General features: G+C 44.2%; 1 protein-coding gene across 4 annotated transcripts in view; it reads left to right on the top strand.

Annotated features, from left to right (window-relative positions):
• Positions 1-16,561, top strand: part of FRMD4A (FERM domain containing 4A) — a 614,500-nt gene that overhangs the window by 133,451 nt on the left and 464,488 nt on the right. The window lies entirely within an intron of this gene.

The following is a 16,561-nucleotide window of genomic DNA, read 5'->3' as shown; positions in this document are numbered from 1 at the left end:
GGTGTGTGTGCGGGTCCGTGAGCATGTTAATGAAATTCTCTGGTATGGGGGTGACATCCCTGATCAGAGACCCAAGGTAGGCCAAGAGCCATGGGCAGCCTGATCAGATTTTCTTCCTTCAGCAGCTATGGCCAGAACCCTCACCTGTGACCTCCCCAATATAGCATGTGGTATTTCAACAAGTATTTTATTATATTACAGTGAGGTTCATACTATCTTCTTCAGACTACGAATGTAATATATGCTCATTTTGTAACCCTGGAAATGCAAACAGTTTAAAGAAGGAAATAAGAAAGGAAGGAAATAAAAATCACTAGTAATCTCATTGTCTACTGATACTCTATGTATTGCTAACTAGATTCTCGCTCGTGTGTGTGTGTGTGTGTGTGTGTGTGTGTGAATGTGTGTTTTGTCACATATAATGACGATAGCTAACATACATGGCTCTCCTGCCTGTGTTAAACACTGTGCTAAGAATTTACAGGGTTGTTTCATTGAACCCTTATAGAAAACCTAAGGTGAAAAGGTACCATAATTAATAGCGGTTTACAGGTAAGGAGACTGGGGCCTCCAGTGATTTCACATTTCATATGCAGGTTTATATTATATTATATATTATACATGTTATTATGTTAATATAACATGTATATAATATATATTCTTTTCTATCCTGTTATGTTACCTACTATAATGTATATTCCATTATGTAACATAGTAACATGAGCAGCTTTCATGATATTAAGTTTTCTTTAAAAGCCTGATCTTTAATGGTTTCATAACATTCCAGAGTGTACATATATGGTTCATGTCACCAAATCTCTCTTGAACATTTTTGGCCCCCTCTCTAGCTTTCAGCATCAAAAGTAACACCGTCATGAACATCCCGGCACATAACTTTTGGTGGGATGTCTGACTGGTTCTTTAGTTCCCCCAAAATAAAACATAATAGGTCAAAGGTTGGGAGCCATTTTAAAACCACTGATTGGTCTGGGTGAAATTGCCTCCTAGAAATATTGGACCATTTTGCATTCCCATCAGTGGAACATGAATCTGTTGATCTTACCTCCAGTGTTTTATGCAATTTAAAGATTTTTATTTCTCCTTTTAATGATTGGGTTTCAAACTGAGGGTTGATGGGGGGTGGGGGCCCAGGGGTGGCAGGGAAAATGGGTGATGGGCACTGAGGAAGGCACTTGTTGGGATGAGCACTGGGTGTTGTATGTGAGCGATGAATCATGGGAATCTACTCCCAAAGCCAAGACTACACTGTATACACTGTATGTTAGCTAACTTGACAATAAATTATATTTAAAAAAATAATAAAATTAAAAACATTGATTTTTAAGAAAAAAAATAAAGATTGGGTCTTGAAATAGCGCTTTAATAAGAAACATTTGGGCTTACAAATAAGAGACAGAAAAAAGAAACAGGGATTAAGGGGGGGGGCAACCAAGCATGCAGTTGTTGAAAATGTATTAAAATTCAAACCACAGGTCTCTAGTATGGAGGAAACAGCTGCAATCTTTTTCGTTTTAAACATACATGGTGGGTTCTCCTTTTAATTCCTTTTTCCCCCAATTTAAATGCTGGATGGTTGTCAGTATGTTGCTGGGAGGGAAGAAAAAATGTGAACTTCCCTGTTGAGAAGGTTATGAGAACGTGTGTGTGTGTGTGTGTGTGTGTGTGTGCGCACAAGTCTGTTAGATTGTTCTGAATATTTCGCCTCGAGAATAGTCAAACAACCACTCAATTGCTGGGCTTCTGTTAGCAGTAGTTAGACATGCTGTACCTCAAATAGAGAAGCAGACTGATCACTGTCACAAGGGCTGCTCTCTGGGAAAACCAGCCGAGAGCCAGCTTTTATCTGTCTGAACCCACTCCCTCCAGATTACAGTATAAATCGTGGCAAGGGGCAGCTGGGTGGCTCAGTTGGTTAAGCTTCTGACTCTTGATTTTGGCTCAGGTCATGATCTCACGGTGCATTGAGTTTGAGCCCCGCATCCGGCTCTGCACTGACAGCACGGAGGCTGCTTGGGATTCTCTCTCTCTCTGCCCCTCCCCTGCTCACATGCACACACGCTCTCTCTCTCTCAAAAAAAAAAATTGTGGCAAGAAATAAGAGTCTGAAGGAGTGACAAGTTCTGGGGTTAGTCATTTGCATCGTTAATAATCTCAGAGTAGATCCAAGCCATGCAGACCAGACCAGATGTGACACACGGCTGTCTCCCAGGGAAGGGTGCTGGAGGCTCGGTGGCCCCCAGTACTCGCTCATTACTCTTACCCTGTGTATCCTTGGCATTATCTTTGTTGCACTTCCAAGACTGGAAGTGTGAACCCTCCAACCACTAAGCGTTAGCTGGTGCTTGTGCCTGGAGGGAGCCTGGGCCCTTTCCCGGAGGAGCGGTCTGCCTGTGTTTCATGTCTGGGGGGGTTGGAACTAGCTCACGTGATTAAGGAGTCTGCACACTCCCATGATCCGCGTCTGGATACCCAGGAAAGCCGGTGGTGCGATTCAGGTCGAGTCTAAGGGCCTGATGGGAGCTGATGGTGTAACTCCCTCTTCAAGGGCAGAAGGTGAGATGAGATGCCCCAACTCATGCAGGGAGGCAGGGAAAAGAGGGGTGAATGCTTCCTTCCTCCACCTTCGGTTCTCTTCAGGCCCCGGATGGATTGGATGAAGCCCACTCACACTGGGGAGGGTCACCTGCTTGCCTGACTTCACCCATTCAAAGGCCAGTCTCATTTGCAGACGCCTTCACGGACACATCCTGCAGCAACGTGTAGTCAGGGCACCCCAAGACCTAGTCAGGTTGACGCACACTAGTAGCCATCACGGTGACTGTGGGAAGCCGCTACAAAGATCAGGAAGAGAGGTTTCCCTTTTGTGTCCCACAAAACAGAGGCCTCATAGCCTGCAGGACTGAACAGTTTCTACGTAACCTTGAGTCACCTAAGCCCCGAGTCTTTTCTGGCATCTGAGCCCACATCGGTAGGAATATCAGGAACTCTACCAGGAAGCAGGTAGAGCCAATCCTCGGAGGGTCAGAAAGCTCATAGGAATCAAATAAATTGCATTCTGGAAGGGGAGCCCCATTTCCTGGAGGACTTTCTGCGGTGATGGGCACATTGTCTCCACACTGGCTAGTCTGGTAGCCGCTCGTCACATGCGGCTGTTGAGTACCTAAAATGTGGCTGGTGCATCTGAGCAGCTGAATCCTTGATTTTATTTCATCTTGACTAATTTTAATAGAAACGGTCACCCGTGGCTGTTGGCTGCCACGTTGGGTAGCACAGAGGTTGCAAACAATGAAAAAAGCTTTTTAGTTTTATGGCTAACCACGTTGAAAGCCCGAATCCTGTATTCAGAAAACTTTCGACTTATACAGTCGCAAGGAAGTAGGTGTTGCCATCTATTCAAAAAAGAAGAACCAGGGGAGCAGGACTGAAATAGAACGGCTGAGTCTGAGACACATCACAGGGGTGGAGAGACGGTCATGAGTTTGTTTGAAATGCAGCCGGGTCTGCGTCACTGTCTGTGCTTTGCTGGGGCATTTATTCCCTTCCTTCCTGGTTTTAAAGCAGTTATTTTGGTGGTTCAGTGCTTTCGTGTTCAATAGACTTGATTTTTCACACAGCTGGGTTATCTCGGGCATGAAAGCTCTCTGCCTAATCTTCTCGATTTCTCCCTGTTCATCCCAGCTGCACAGATGTGAGCGTGACGTTTTCATCTTTCTCTCCAGGCGCTGATCAAGTATGACAGTTTCTGTGATGTGCCCACACAAATATAAAAATGCAACTTTATGAAGGAAAAAGAAGGCCCCGTAAAAGGAACCCAAAGGCCCCAGATGTGGTTTATCTTCCCTGTTCCTTGGCCAAGTGGGGCCTCGTTGACTCATTTTACAGTTGGGGGGAAAAGGTTGAACCCTGACTCTGGCAGCTCATCTTGATGTAAGATCATTTAGCATTTCCACTCTTACCTGAAGCCTCAGTTTCCTAATGAATCGTTATTTCCGGATGGACTTAGTGATGTCTTCCCAGGAACCTCCGTTTCCTCTTTCCAGTAATTTTTCAAAGCAAAGGCACCTGGTTACACGAGAGAGTTGACTATCTAAAGTGTAACACTCGTTTCCCCGTTGCCAACAAGAGATTTTCCATCCACTTCTCCTCCCGGTAAATGCAAACACAGAAGAAAGGGGAAAATTGCAAAGGTTTCTAACGATGGTGGAACAGAGCCAAATGGCAAGTTGATAGACGAGGCATGTGACGCCTGTGGGAAGCCCTTACTGGTTCACAATCCAAATGATCAAGACTGTAAGGAAATAGAAGTAAATGAGCTGAGTTAATATCTGTTCTTTATGTGACTGAAGAGTGGAAGGGACCACTTGGTGTTGTTACTGTTGATTCACTAATACCATCGCTTCTAGGGTCTAGATTCTTTCCAGAATCTGGTGTTATCTTGAGTCAGATGTTTATTGGGTGCCCCCTGTTGTGCGTGTGATATTGCAAAAACATTCTGTGCCAACCGCAGGAACACAGGCCTGTGTACTATAATTAGGCTCATTTTAGGAGAGCCCATCCCTACCAGATTTTGAGACAGAAAATGAGAAAATAATGATGTCACTTGCCAGCTTCTTTTACATGACATCACATATTCAAACACCTGGTTGTTCGATTCGTTTTAAAAATGTTTACGTGCCGCAGCACAAACTTAAATTTTTAAAAAGGGAGGAAATGGCGTTAAAAGGAAAGCAAGGGACGTGACGCCTGGTGGTTCAGCCAGTTCAGCGTCTGACTCTTGTTTTCAGCTCAGGTCATGATCTCATGGAGATCTTGAGTTGGAGCCCTGCCTTCAGCATGGAGCCTGCTTGGGATTCTCTCTCTCCCTCTCTCTCTCTCTCTCTCTCTCTCTGCCCCTCCCCTGCTCACTCTCTCTCAAATAAATAAACTTTAAAAAATTAAAAAAAAAAAAAAAGGAAAGCAAGGGAGATGACATGTGAATGTTTAGCATGCCACGACCCTTCCACAGGCTCGGAAGTGTCAGGCCCAGATTTGGCTCTAAACTATCCAGTGGCCACTGCAAAGTGAGACATACCCGGTCATAAGCTGCACAGTGAGTGTATGGTCAGAACCCACCGGGTGCTTGGGATGAGGACAGCTGTCATCACACAGACACGTCAGAGCACATTCCTCTGCCTTCGAGCGTCCGAGGGGCACCGCCGCCCTCTGCTTCCTCACCAAAGTCGGGCCCTGGACCGCCACGAAGTCCACTCCCGGCTGTCCGCTCCCGCCCACCACTGCCTTGTGTCCAGCCACTGACCTGGTTTCCAAAGTCCAGTGGCTCCCCCTGGATTTCAAAAACAGCAGGTCCCCCTATGCGGAGCAGTTAGGGTGAGGTGTCGGGAAACAAGCCTGTTGCAGTAATGCCCTGTGACACCCGTGTGGAGAGAATCGCAGCTCTGGGGGCGGGTGGGTCTTGATCAGGGGCCCCCTCGTTTCTCAGCGTGGTTTCAGGAGCAGCTGAAGAGAAAAACGGCAGCTTCCTCGCTTTGGTGAGAAGCTTCCCTCCTCTAGGACCACACTTTTTGCTGGACATTATGATAAATAAAAAAAACTTTTTTAAGGCTTATTCATTTTTCAGAGACAGAGAGAGACAGAGCAAGAGCAGGGGAGGGGTAAAGGGAGGCAGACACAGGATCCGAAGCAGGCTCCAGGCTCTGAGCTGTCAGCACAGAGCCCCATGCGGGGCTTGGACCCCTGACCCGTGAGATCATGACAGAGTCAGATGCTTAACCGAATGGGCCATCCAGGCACCCCAAAAAATAAATTTTAAGGGAGTGGAAATGAAAGGTAATCGAAGGGGTGGGCACGATGAGGATAACTCAAACTGTCAGCCTCTGAGATGCCTGTACGATTTCCTCCCCCAAGCCCGATCCCAAAGCCTTCCCTCCAGAAGAAAATGTGCTTTTCATATGCTAATAAATATATCAGTCCTGGTCCACTCAGAGGACAGAACCCAGGCCACTTATTCTACCAGTGAGAATTTGATATAAAGAATTAACTGGGTAGCTCAGAGGGCAAAGAGGGGAAATCAAGAGATCGAAGAGGACGCAGTTACCTCTCCCTGGGCAGGGGGCCAAGAGAGGAGCTGGGATCACTGAGTCTGAGAAGGTTGGAGGCAGAGCCCTATGGAGCTGAAACTTAGACCTCTAAGCGGGGGGGCCCTGTGGTGCCAGGACATCTGGGCGCCAGGACCTCCATCCCTGTGGAGCGGGCACTGGTGTCTCTGAGCTTGTCATCACAAGGCTCCTTCCGCCGGTGCTGGAAAGCCTGGAAAGCAGATTCAGCTACTCCTGTTGTTAGACCCAAACGCTGTGGCAGGTGGACCCAGCCGGGCTGCAGTGATGTAGACAGGACAAGAGGCAGACAGTAAGAAATGAGTCCTTCTCCCCCTCCCCCTTTGCAGGCTTTCTCTGGTGGCTGCTGCACTCAGAGCCCCACAGAGAAGTGGAGGGCCAGGCTGGACTGGGAACTAGCCCAAGCATCAGGAAGAAGTGTCTGGAAGGGTGGGTTTGAAACTGAGAAACAAGAGGTTAATTACTGGCCTGGTGAATCGTACAGATTTTATTGAGGGGTCGGTCTGTGGTTCTGAGAGGGGACTTACATTGTAGACTGGTCAGCACTGAGTGATTCCTTTCCACCAGGATCAATCCCCTGGAAATCTCTCTGTCCTTCCACCAGTCCTTCTCCCTGACCCCTTCTACAGCTACCTCTTCTTTTTAGAGCGAGCCGCACCGAGTTACCTGCTCTCAGATCTTACCTCCCCCTCACCATTGCTCTGTAAATAAAAATGATCATTGGGGTGCCTGGGTGGCTCAGTCGGTTGAGCGTCCAACTTCAGCTCAGGTCATGATCTTGCGGTTTGTGAGTTTGAGCCCCGGGTCGGGCTCTGTGCTGACAGCTCAGAGCCTGGAGCCTGCTTCTGATTCTGTGTCTCCCTCTCTGTTCCTCCCCCGCTCATGCTCGCTCGCTCGCTCTCTCAGAAATAAATAAACATTATCCCCTAGAAGGTGGAAGAAGTTTACACAATATATTTTTTTCTGTCAAAAATAGTGTCTTTTCTTCACATCATTGAAAGATAATAAAGAGTGAAAAGTTAAGGTTAAAATTTAAAAAAATTGGAATGAGATAAGAGTAAATTAAAAGAAACAAGACTACAAGAATAGAGAATTGTCTGAAATAAGAAAATTAGTGAAATAAGCCAGACAAGCGCAAATACTGGGTTGTCTCATTTACATGTGGGAGTAAAAAAAAGAAAAACACATAGGAGTCAAACTCAGAGAAACAGAGTAGAAAAGTGGTTGCCAGGGGGTGGGGGAGATAGAAGGAGTAAAAGGGGACACAGCCTTTCTGCTGTAAGATGAATTAGGTCTTGAGGAGCCCGTGTAAAGCAGGGTGACTGTCATTGGTAAGACTAGGTTAGGGGCCTCCGGGTGGTTCAGTCGGTAGCATCTTGATTTCAGGTCAGGTAATGATCTCATTGTTCGTGAGTTCGAGCCTCTCATCAGGCTCTCTGCTGTCAGCATGGAGCCCACTTCGGATCTGCTGTCCCCCTCTCTCTCTGTTCCTTCCTCATTCATATTCTCTCTCTCTCTCTCTCTCTCTCTCTCTCTCTCTCAAAAATAAGCTAAAAAAATAGTTTGGGACTATTTGTTTCTCAAAGCTTGTGTACCCGATATGCTCATTGTCTAGGATTAGTAAACTATAGACACTCAGGCATCAGCATGAAGTCGCCATTTTAGTTTACATGTATTACAAATACCTTTAAAGCAGGACCATGGCCCTAGACAGGTATGGGCCCTGGGGGGCACCCCTACTTTCTCTGTTCTACTCAGCATCACTTGCTGCTTCTCTCACTGCAAAATACTAAAAATATAAAAATAAAGCAATGTAATGCTATAAACTAATAATAATATAAACCTTGCCATAACTAGGCTGTGTATCCTACTTGCCCTGAATAGTGTTGGTTTATCTTTTGCTCCATTATTATAGTGTCTCCTTTCACCCTTAAAAATTATCATAACACAATAGCCATAACACAACAAATGGGGTCCCAATTTGTCCATTGTATAAAATACGAGGTTCCTTAGTTGTGAGGTTAACGAATCGAACAAGGGAGCGGCCAGACGGCAGGGAGCTTCTGAGTTGGGCTCTTGGGCCCAGTCTTGTTGTGGCGCCACCTGGTGGCAGATTTCTGAATTGACTTAAATGTCCATGGGGACCATTCTGGGTCTTGCTGAGACCATTAATGGCCGAGACCATTAATGACAGTAGCAGCCATGCTAGGATCCTCCCATTAGTTGGTTTCCAAGTCATGGCGACTGGGCTGGCAAACTGCTGAGATCGCATCAACTCACCCTCCACAGGATTGCCTGCCTTTGCTGTCTGGCCTTGTCGTCCCTCGACATCATGCCTCCCCTAGACAAGAACGTCGCCCACCCCATTTAGGCAATTAGAGCTGGACACGGAGGATGGGGGCGAATTGTCTCCCACTTGGTATTTGAGTTCAAGTTATCATAGTTAGCATTGCTAATCACAATAATAGTTCACATGTGTTGAGAGATTTCTCTGGGTCAGCAATTTACATTAAGAAAGGCATTTCTAATCAAACACCAAATAAAGACAGGCAGAAGTCACTGTAGGCTCTACTGTGCCACATATCTGCCAACTCCACTGAGGTCAATGTCTCTACGTATCTATGATGTATTTTATGAGATATTATTTTGGTTTGCACATGATTTCCTTTTGTTCTTTTATAAAAATAGAGCCTTCAGATTTTGGTTTAAATTGAATTTTAGCTTTTGATTCAAAACTTCCACGTTTGTCATGTGCCCCAGAGCACAAAATAGGTGCATTTTAGTGTTTGACAACTTATCTAGAACTCTGAAAGTTTGGGCTATTGGGTCCATGGCTGAAGGCCAGTCCGGTAGGTGACTCTGGGATCAGTTCTTGGAGGGTAGGTCATATTTGAATAGGTCAAGTCTGAGCTGATGTTAATTTCTGGTTGACCCCAGAATCTCAGTTGACCCCAGTTATCCCCGGTTTCTACTAATGAGACCCCTGCCATATTTCCCTTAGGTTTGTGCATGTGCCTCGTGTGTGTGTGTGTGTGTGTGTGTGTGTGTGTGTGTGTGTGTGTACACATGCGGGTGCATATGTTCACTCGTTGGCATGCTGGAAGGGTTTTAACATTAGAGTCAGAACATGTTTTTGCAGTTTCTGCCATTTTGATTGACTTGTATTCCTTGGGAAAGTCTTCATTGAATCTCTGCCTCTCTACTGATCTTTCACACAAAGCTAATAAAGAAACAAAGTAGCTGCTCCCTGATTATGCTGAATGAAAAATTGTGGTGTTGCAAAGTGGAAAATAACAACTTGGTTCCGATTCTTGGTTTGTATGTGTTGAATGTGGGCACCAGAACCTATGACAGTGTAGACGATGGCTGCCTTCCTCTGGGTCACTTGTCCTGGGCTGTACATGTGTTAGAGGGTGTACCTAATCCCAGGAGCTGCTACTTTATTTTTATAATTGGATACACCCTCAGAAAATACTACCAGCTCCCTCCCTGGCAGTTGTGAAGGAATTGACTGGCCCCAGCTTGAATCTGCCTGCAACAGAGGAACCCCTGGAGATCACACGGCCGGAAGAGTCAGACTCCATGTTTAAAAACTGAGCAAGTTTATTTATTACCTGAGGAGAGAACAGAATAAATGGGGAACCTTAGGGAAATAATTTTTACAGGTAGTTTTCGGTCTGTAACTGCAGCCCTGAGCCCCTCTGCTATTTACTGATGGTAACTGATTTTTTATGCAAGGGAGCACAGGGGAGACATTTTACTTTTGTGAGAAAGATTTACTATCTCACAAAGAGAGGCTTCTCTCCTAGGTATGTTTTTCTTTTCAAATCTCACTGAAATGCTGGGCCAGATTTTGAAGATTTGGTTTCCTGGTCTTGCTCTGTTTCTAATTTACTGGATTATAATAGGCAATATCCTTAACCCCTCTGGGTTTTTCCACTCAGGCAAAAATAAAAATTAGGACATCTAGCCTACATAAAAAGGGATGTCAAGGGAATATGGTAGATTATTTTTGATGTTTGGAAGAAATAAATAACAGATACTACTAATAATTCTCATTGCTCTATTTAAACCTGCCCTGAGAATAAGAATTGCTATTTCACTCTTAGGGAATGAAGGAAAAATAAAACTAGGCAGAGAGACGGCTGTTTAATGCTTTGGAAGCATCTAAAGAAGAGATGGGATACTCCTCTTCAAAACCAGATATGGTTGGGGCACCTGGGTGTCGTCTTAGTTGTTGAAGTGTCAGACTCTTGATTTTGGCTCAGGCCGTGATCTCATGGCCGTGAGATCGAGCCCCATGTTGGGTTCTGTGCTCACAGTGTGGAGGCTGCTTGAGATTCTCTATCTCCCCGCCCCCCGCCCCTCCCCAGTTTGCCCACCTGTGCACTCTCACTCAAAAAATAAAAATTAAAAAATAAGGGAAATAAAAAGTTCCTAAAAGTAAGAACCCTCCTTGTTTTTTTTCCACCATCCCTCCCACATTGCCCAGCCCAACTCTGTGGGGAGAAAAAGAGCTCAATATGTGGTCAATGAATGAATGAAGAAGGGTGGAGATGGATGAAACACTGAAGAAACAAGTGGATGTTAGGGAATCATCTCCGTGCTTTGTTGTTTGTTTGTTTTGTCATAGCATTTTGCATGGTAGGAAATCTGGAAAATGGAGATAAACATGAAAATGACAATCGTAATCACAGAGGATCCCATTGTAAATATTTTGGCACATTTCCTTCTGTTTTTCAGACACATATGGAGAGAGACACATACACTCATACACAGACACACACAAACACACACATATGTGTTTGTATATAAATCTATAGCATCATTTTTATAACTTGACATCATATTATGCAGTTGTGATTAACTGTTTCTTCAGTGAATAGCCTATCGTGAACACTTTCTCAGATAAAATGTTGTTTAAAAGTTGATTGCGTGTACCTTGATAGAATTACATTTTCTTACAGATTGGACCTTTAAATTTTCGCTATGAAAATAATTTCGTAATAATTTCTTTGAATATAAATATGCTATCTTGGGCGACTTTCTCAGGGTAATTTCTATACATCAAAGGGAAGGTCATTCTTGAAGCTTTGGTTGAGTTTGCCACACATTCATTGACCTCTTGTTTTTCTCTTTTTACCTACTCGTGGCCTCTGCTTACAGGTGCCTGTGTTCCTGGAGGAGATGAAACCTGTCACTCTTTTTTTAAAAAATTTTTTTAATGTTTATTTATTTCTGACACAGAGAGAGAGAGAGAGAGAGAGAGCATGACAGGGAGGGGCAGAGAGAGAGGGAGACACAGGATCCAAAGCAGGCTCCAGGCTCTGAGCTGTCAGCACACAGCCCGACGCGGGGCTTGTACTCATAGACCGTGAGATCATGACCTGAGCTGAAGTCAGACACTCAACCGACTGAGCCACCCAGGCGCCCCAAAACCTGTCACTCTTGTCAGGAAGCACACATAGCCAGTTCTGTCCCCCGGATACCTGCTAGGGGATAGGATGGGTCAGAGAGCAGCTTGAGAAATCTACGTAAGATTTTCCGGGGTTCTCAATATTTTCCAGCTTAAATGTGGCTGTTGGTTCAGTCTTGTTGAGAATAATTGGGGGGTTCCTCAAAAAGTGAAGCGTAGAATTACCCTAGGACCCTGCAATTCCACGCTCCGATATATACCCCCCAAAACTGAAAACAGGTATTCCAACAAATATATACACATGCATATTTATAGCAGCACTGTTTACCGTAGTCAAAAGCCAGAAACAACTCACATGTCAACTGCTGATTGGATAAACAAATTATGGTATATACATATCATGGATACCATTCATAAAAAGGAATAGAGTGCCAATGCATGCTGCAATGTGGATGAACATCAAAAACATTTTGTGGGGCGTCTGGGTGGCTCAGTCGGTTAAGCAACTGGCTCTTGATTTCAGCTCAGGTCATGATCTCACAGTTTTTGAGACTGAGCCCTGCATTGGGCTCTGGACTGACAGTGCAGAGCCTGCTTAGGATTCTTTCTCTCTCTTTCTCTCTCTGCCTCTCCCTTATTCATGCACATGCTCGCTCACTTGCTCTCTCTCTCTCTCTCTCTTTCAAAATAAATAAGCCTAAAAAAATAAAGATTGCTTTAAAAAATTTTTGTTATGACAAAGAAGCTAGATGGAAAAGGGTCACATGTCACATGGTCCCATTTATATGAAATGCCAGGGTGAGTGACTTTTTCGAGACAGAACGTAGAATGGTACTTGCCGGGGGCTAGAGGTATAGGGGAGCAGCTGCTTACTGGGTACAACATTTCCTTTTTTTTTATTTTAATGGTTAGGAATCCCCTTTTTCTTTATGTCTAGGCTTAAAGGAAAAGAAATTAATAAGCGCTGATGAGGTCACAACTGTTATGCTGTGTTTTCCCATGACTGTAATTTTTCAATATAGGACTTGTTTTTTTATTGAGATATAACTGACGTATAACATTATGTTAGTTTCGGGTATGCAACATAACGATTCGGTATTTTTATGTATTGCGAAATGATCACAATCAGTTCAGTTAACATCCCTCCCATGTAGTTACAGCCTTTTTTCTCTTGGGATGAGAACTTTGAAGAGCTACTCTCTTGGCCACTTTCGAATATGCAGTGTGGTTTTATTGACCATGGTCACCACGTTGTACATGACATCCTCATGACTTACTTATTTTATAGCTGGAAGTTAGTGCCTTTGACCCTTTTCATCCATTTCACTCACCTCTCCCCCCTCCCCCACCCCCCAACTCTAGCAGCCACCCATCTGTTGTCTGTATCTGTGAGTTTGGCTTTGTTTATTGTTTGTGTAGAAGTAAGATCCTGCGGTATTTATCTTTCTCTGTCTGACTTATTTCACTTAGCATAATGCCCTCTAGGTCCATCCGTGTTGTCGCAAATAGCAAGATACCATGTTTTCTGTACCCCTTCATCCACCGATGGACACTTAGCTTGTTCCCATGGTGTCTCGGCTATTAGAAATGACGCTGCAGTGAATACGGGAGGGCAGATCCCTTTTCAAGTTAGTGTTTTCATTTTCCTTGGATACATATCCATAAGTGGAATTGCTACAGCACGTGGTGTTTCTATTTTTAATTTGGTGAGGAACCTCCGTACTGTTTTCCACGGTTAGTCGCCCTCATTTACATTCCCACCAGTGCACGAGGGTTTCTCTTTTTCCCAATTCTTGCCTTGCTATTTCTTGTCTTTTTAATAACAGCCATTCTAGTAGGTAGGAGGTGACATCTCGTTGTGGCTTTGATTTGCATTTTTGTGATGATTAGTGATGTTGAGCACCTTTTCACGTTATGTGTTGGCCATTTGTGTGTCTTCCTTGGGAAAAATGTCTACTTCGATCCTCTGCCCATTTCTTAATCAATTTTGGTTATTGAGTTGCACCATTTTCTTTTATGGTGACGACAGTTTTGGAACTAGAGAACAGTGGTGACTGCACAACATTATGAATGTACGAAACGTCACTGAACTGTTCCCTTTAAAATGGTTCATTTTACGTTATGTGAATTTCACCTCAATAAGAAGAAGAAAATCTAAATGGCGAGATGCGGCATTATGCACATACCTAAATGATCCTGGATCAGTCTAACAGCAAACTGTGAGGTTGGGGCACGTGGCAGGGGTGGAGGTGAGGGTTGAGCAGGAGGATGGACTCGTGTATGAAATGGGAGTAATCGTTCCTTTGTGAATAATGGGAGAGGATGTTTGTAAAGGTCCATATCCTGAAAGTAATTTTCTTCCTGTAAAAATTCAGGGTCTTCAGTGTTTCCCCTTACCCACCCAACACACACACACACACACACACACACACACACACACACACACACCGTACCACACACGCACACACGCACACACGCACATGTGTCTTTGCATGACCAGAGAGGGCAGGAGCCTTCCCTGGGCATCAGCAGATGATTTTACAGAGTGCGTGATGGAGGGCATGAACTTCCCCGGGGTCTGTACATGTTTGTGCTTTACCAACGTGTATAGCTAGTCATATAAATCTAACTCATAAAAATTCTATTTCTTAGAGTGTCATCTTCAAGGCGTAGAGGAAGAATGGGAATTTCCATAGCGTGTGCATATCCACCTTTACATGGGGGAAATTTCAGATAAGTGTGGGACATGGGCAGGGGACATTCCACGTGTTCAACATCCACAACAGAAAAATTGGGGAACAGAACAAAGAGGCCCCGGAAAGCAGCAATACATTTCCCTCAGTCTCACCAAACTGAGAAATGTGCCAGTGGCTTCGTAAGAGGAGTCTGGGGTTGACAGCACAACTTCATAGCAATATTTCTAAGCATACATGTTTGTTCAAAAAACTATGCGGGGCGCCTGGGTGGCTCATTTGGTTGAGCGCTGGACTTCGGCTCAGGTCATGATCTCACAGTTCGTGAGTTCAAGACCACGTCCGGCTCTGTGCTGGCAGCTCAGAGCCTGGAGCCGGCTTCAGATTCTGTGTCTCCCTCTCTCTCTGCCTCTCTCCTGCTCGTGCTCTCTCTCTCTCTCTCAAATAAATAAATAAACATTAAAAAAAACATGAATAGCAATCTAACTATGACTACATCAGTATGTCATTTCACATATGTCTATAGTATATATACATGTATGTGTACTTTTTAGTTTATTGCTTATGTGCTATACTTAAGAAAATTGATTAACAAGGTTTCTATTGTTCATTCCGTGGTATTCAGAGTTTTTTCCCCCATGAATCCTTATGCCTTTATAAAGCCTCAGGTTTAAAGAAGCTCTTGAATTATTGCTGACCAGGCAAACTAGATACACAGAGATCTAGGTGACAATTTCTGACGAGCAGTACCCACGCGCAATGGTATCTAAGCAAGAACTATCTTCTATCACTCTTGCCCTGCATAAATTACCCTGTGAGGTCACCCACTCTGTCTTTCACTGTTTGGTCTCTGCCCCTGTCTCTGATTCTGCCTATTTGGAAAATCCCAAGCCACATCTCTGGGGAGCCATAAGGTTTCCCCCCACGCATTCTCCTCTTTAACTTATGTGTCTCTGCATTCTTATAGCACTGCTGGTGTCTGCTACATCTTGTCCCATGTCATAGGCCATCTTCTACTTATTATGACTTCTCGTTTCTTCCCTGCCCAACAAATTTGTATGCTTTTTGAAGACTCACCTGGGTCTGGTTCTGCACGCATCCCTATGCATTCACTCCCTCAGTGGTTATGTCAAAGTTGGAACATGATAAGAGACCTATGCAAGTTAAATGGCAAGGCACGGTGCCATTTTTGTTTCTTGGGAGTTTGGTGTCTCATTGATAACAGAAGGTCTGCAGACCTGGAACAGTTAAGTAAAAGTACCAGTAAGGGCTCTCTCATTGCCCCACAGCATAGTTATCGATGCAAGGCACATCCCTTGGTGCATTATTCTTGATTGGCTGGTTGATTGACTGAGAGCCAACCTTTCAGGAAAAACCAAGGTAGAGTACAGTCCATTGGTTTGTAGACAATAGAAACATGTTTAAAAATCACCTGAAGCAAGAGCGTGTTCTTCACCAGGTAACGATCGCCAGAAATTGTATTCAAACGCCAAACAAAATTACCCATGGTTGCCCCAGAGTAGAATTTCTGAACACAGTATTTAACTTGACCTAGATATTGACAAGGGCACAGTGCAGTCCGTGAAGTAGGAATCAACAAATCAGGCTGTTACTCTTTCTCTCTTTTTGTGGCATTGCTCTCTGCGCAAATATGTTTAGCTCACATTGCTCCATACAGCCCTGACAAGTGCAGTGTTTTTTTTTTTTTTTTTTTTGGGGGGGGGACAGATTATAGTTGTAGTAGTGAATAAATAAATCATCCTCTGGAAGAGTCTGGTGACCCCTGGAAGAAAAAGGTGACTCAAAAATGCTGAAACGCTCTTTCTAGGAATTCATTATGCTTTTAAATTCAGTAACACGATGGCAGAGACGTCAGTTCCTGGAAATTCACAGATGAAAGTCACACCTTGGTAGTGCCACGCTCACCAACGTGCTGGAGCTTATCTAATACTGTGGAGAAAACAAGAAGGCATTTCTTTGGAGAGGTTTAAAGAAGGGAAGAAAATAAATAAGTCTAAGAGAGCCTGAAACTCTCTTAAGCAAAGGGGTTCAAAGGAGAAGGCTCTTAACAGAAACCCGAAGGTGTGAAGAGGCTGGTGCTGGGTGAACAAAATAGATGTGGAGGACACTTGTCACACAACAGTGTACTAACTTAACAGCTTTCCTTGAGCAGAATTTGTATTTCCCGACTCTATATTCAGAATTTCCCTTTTTCTTTCTTCTAAGCTAACTAGGTTATAAGAGTCGTCTTTCACGGCCGATTAAGCTCTTTTAACCTCTTTAAACAAGATAAACAATGTATTAGTGAGCATGTGTGT

This window comes from Panthera leo, chromosome B4 (assembly GCF_018350215.1).
Source record: "Panthera leo isolate Ple1 chromosome B4, P.leo_Ple1_pat1.1, whole genome shotgun sequence".
Taxonomy (NCBI): domain Eukaryota; kingdom Metazoa; phylum Chordata; class Mammalia; order Carnivora; family Felidae; genus Panthera; species Panthera leo.
The sequence above is the reverse complement of the archived record's forward strand: the minus strand, read 5'-3'. Positions and strand labels throughout refer to the sequence as shown.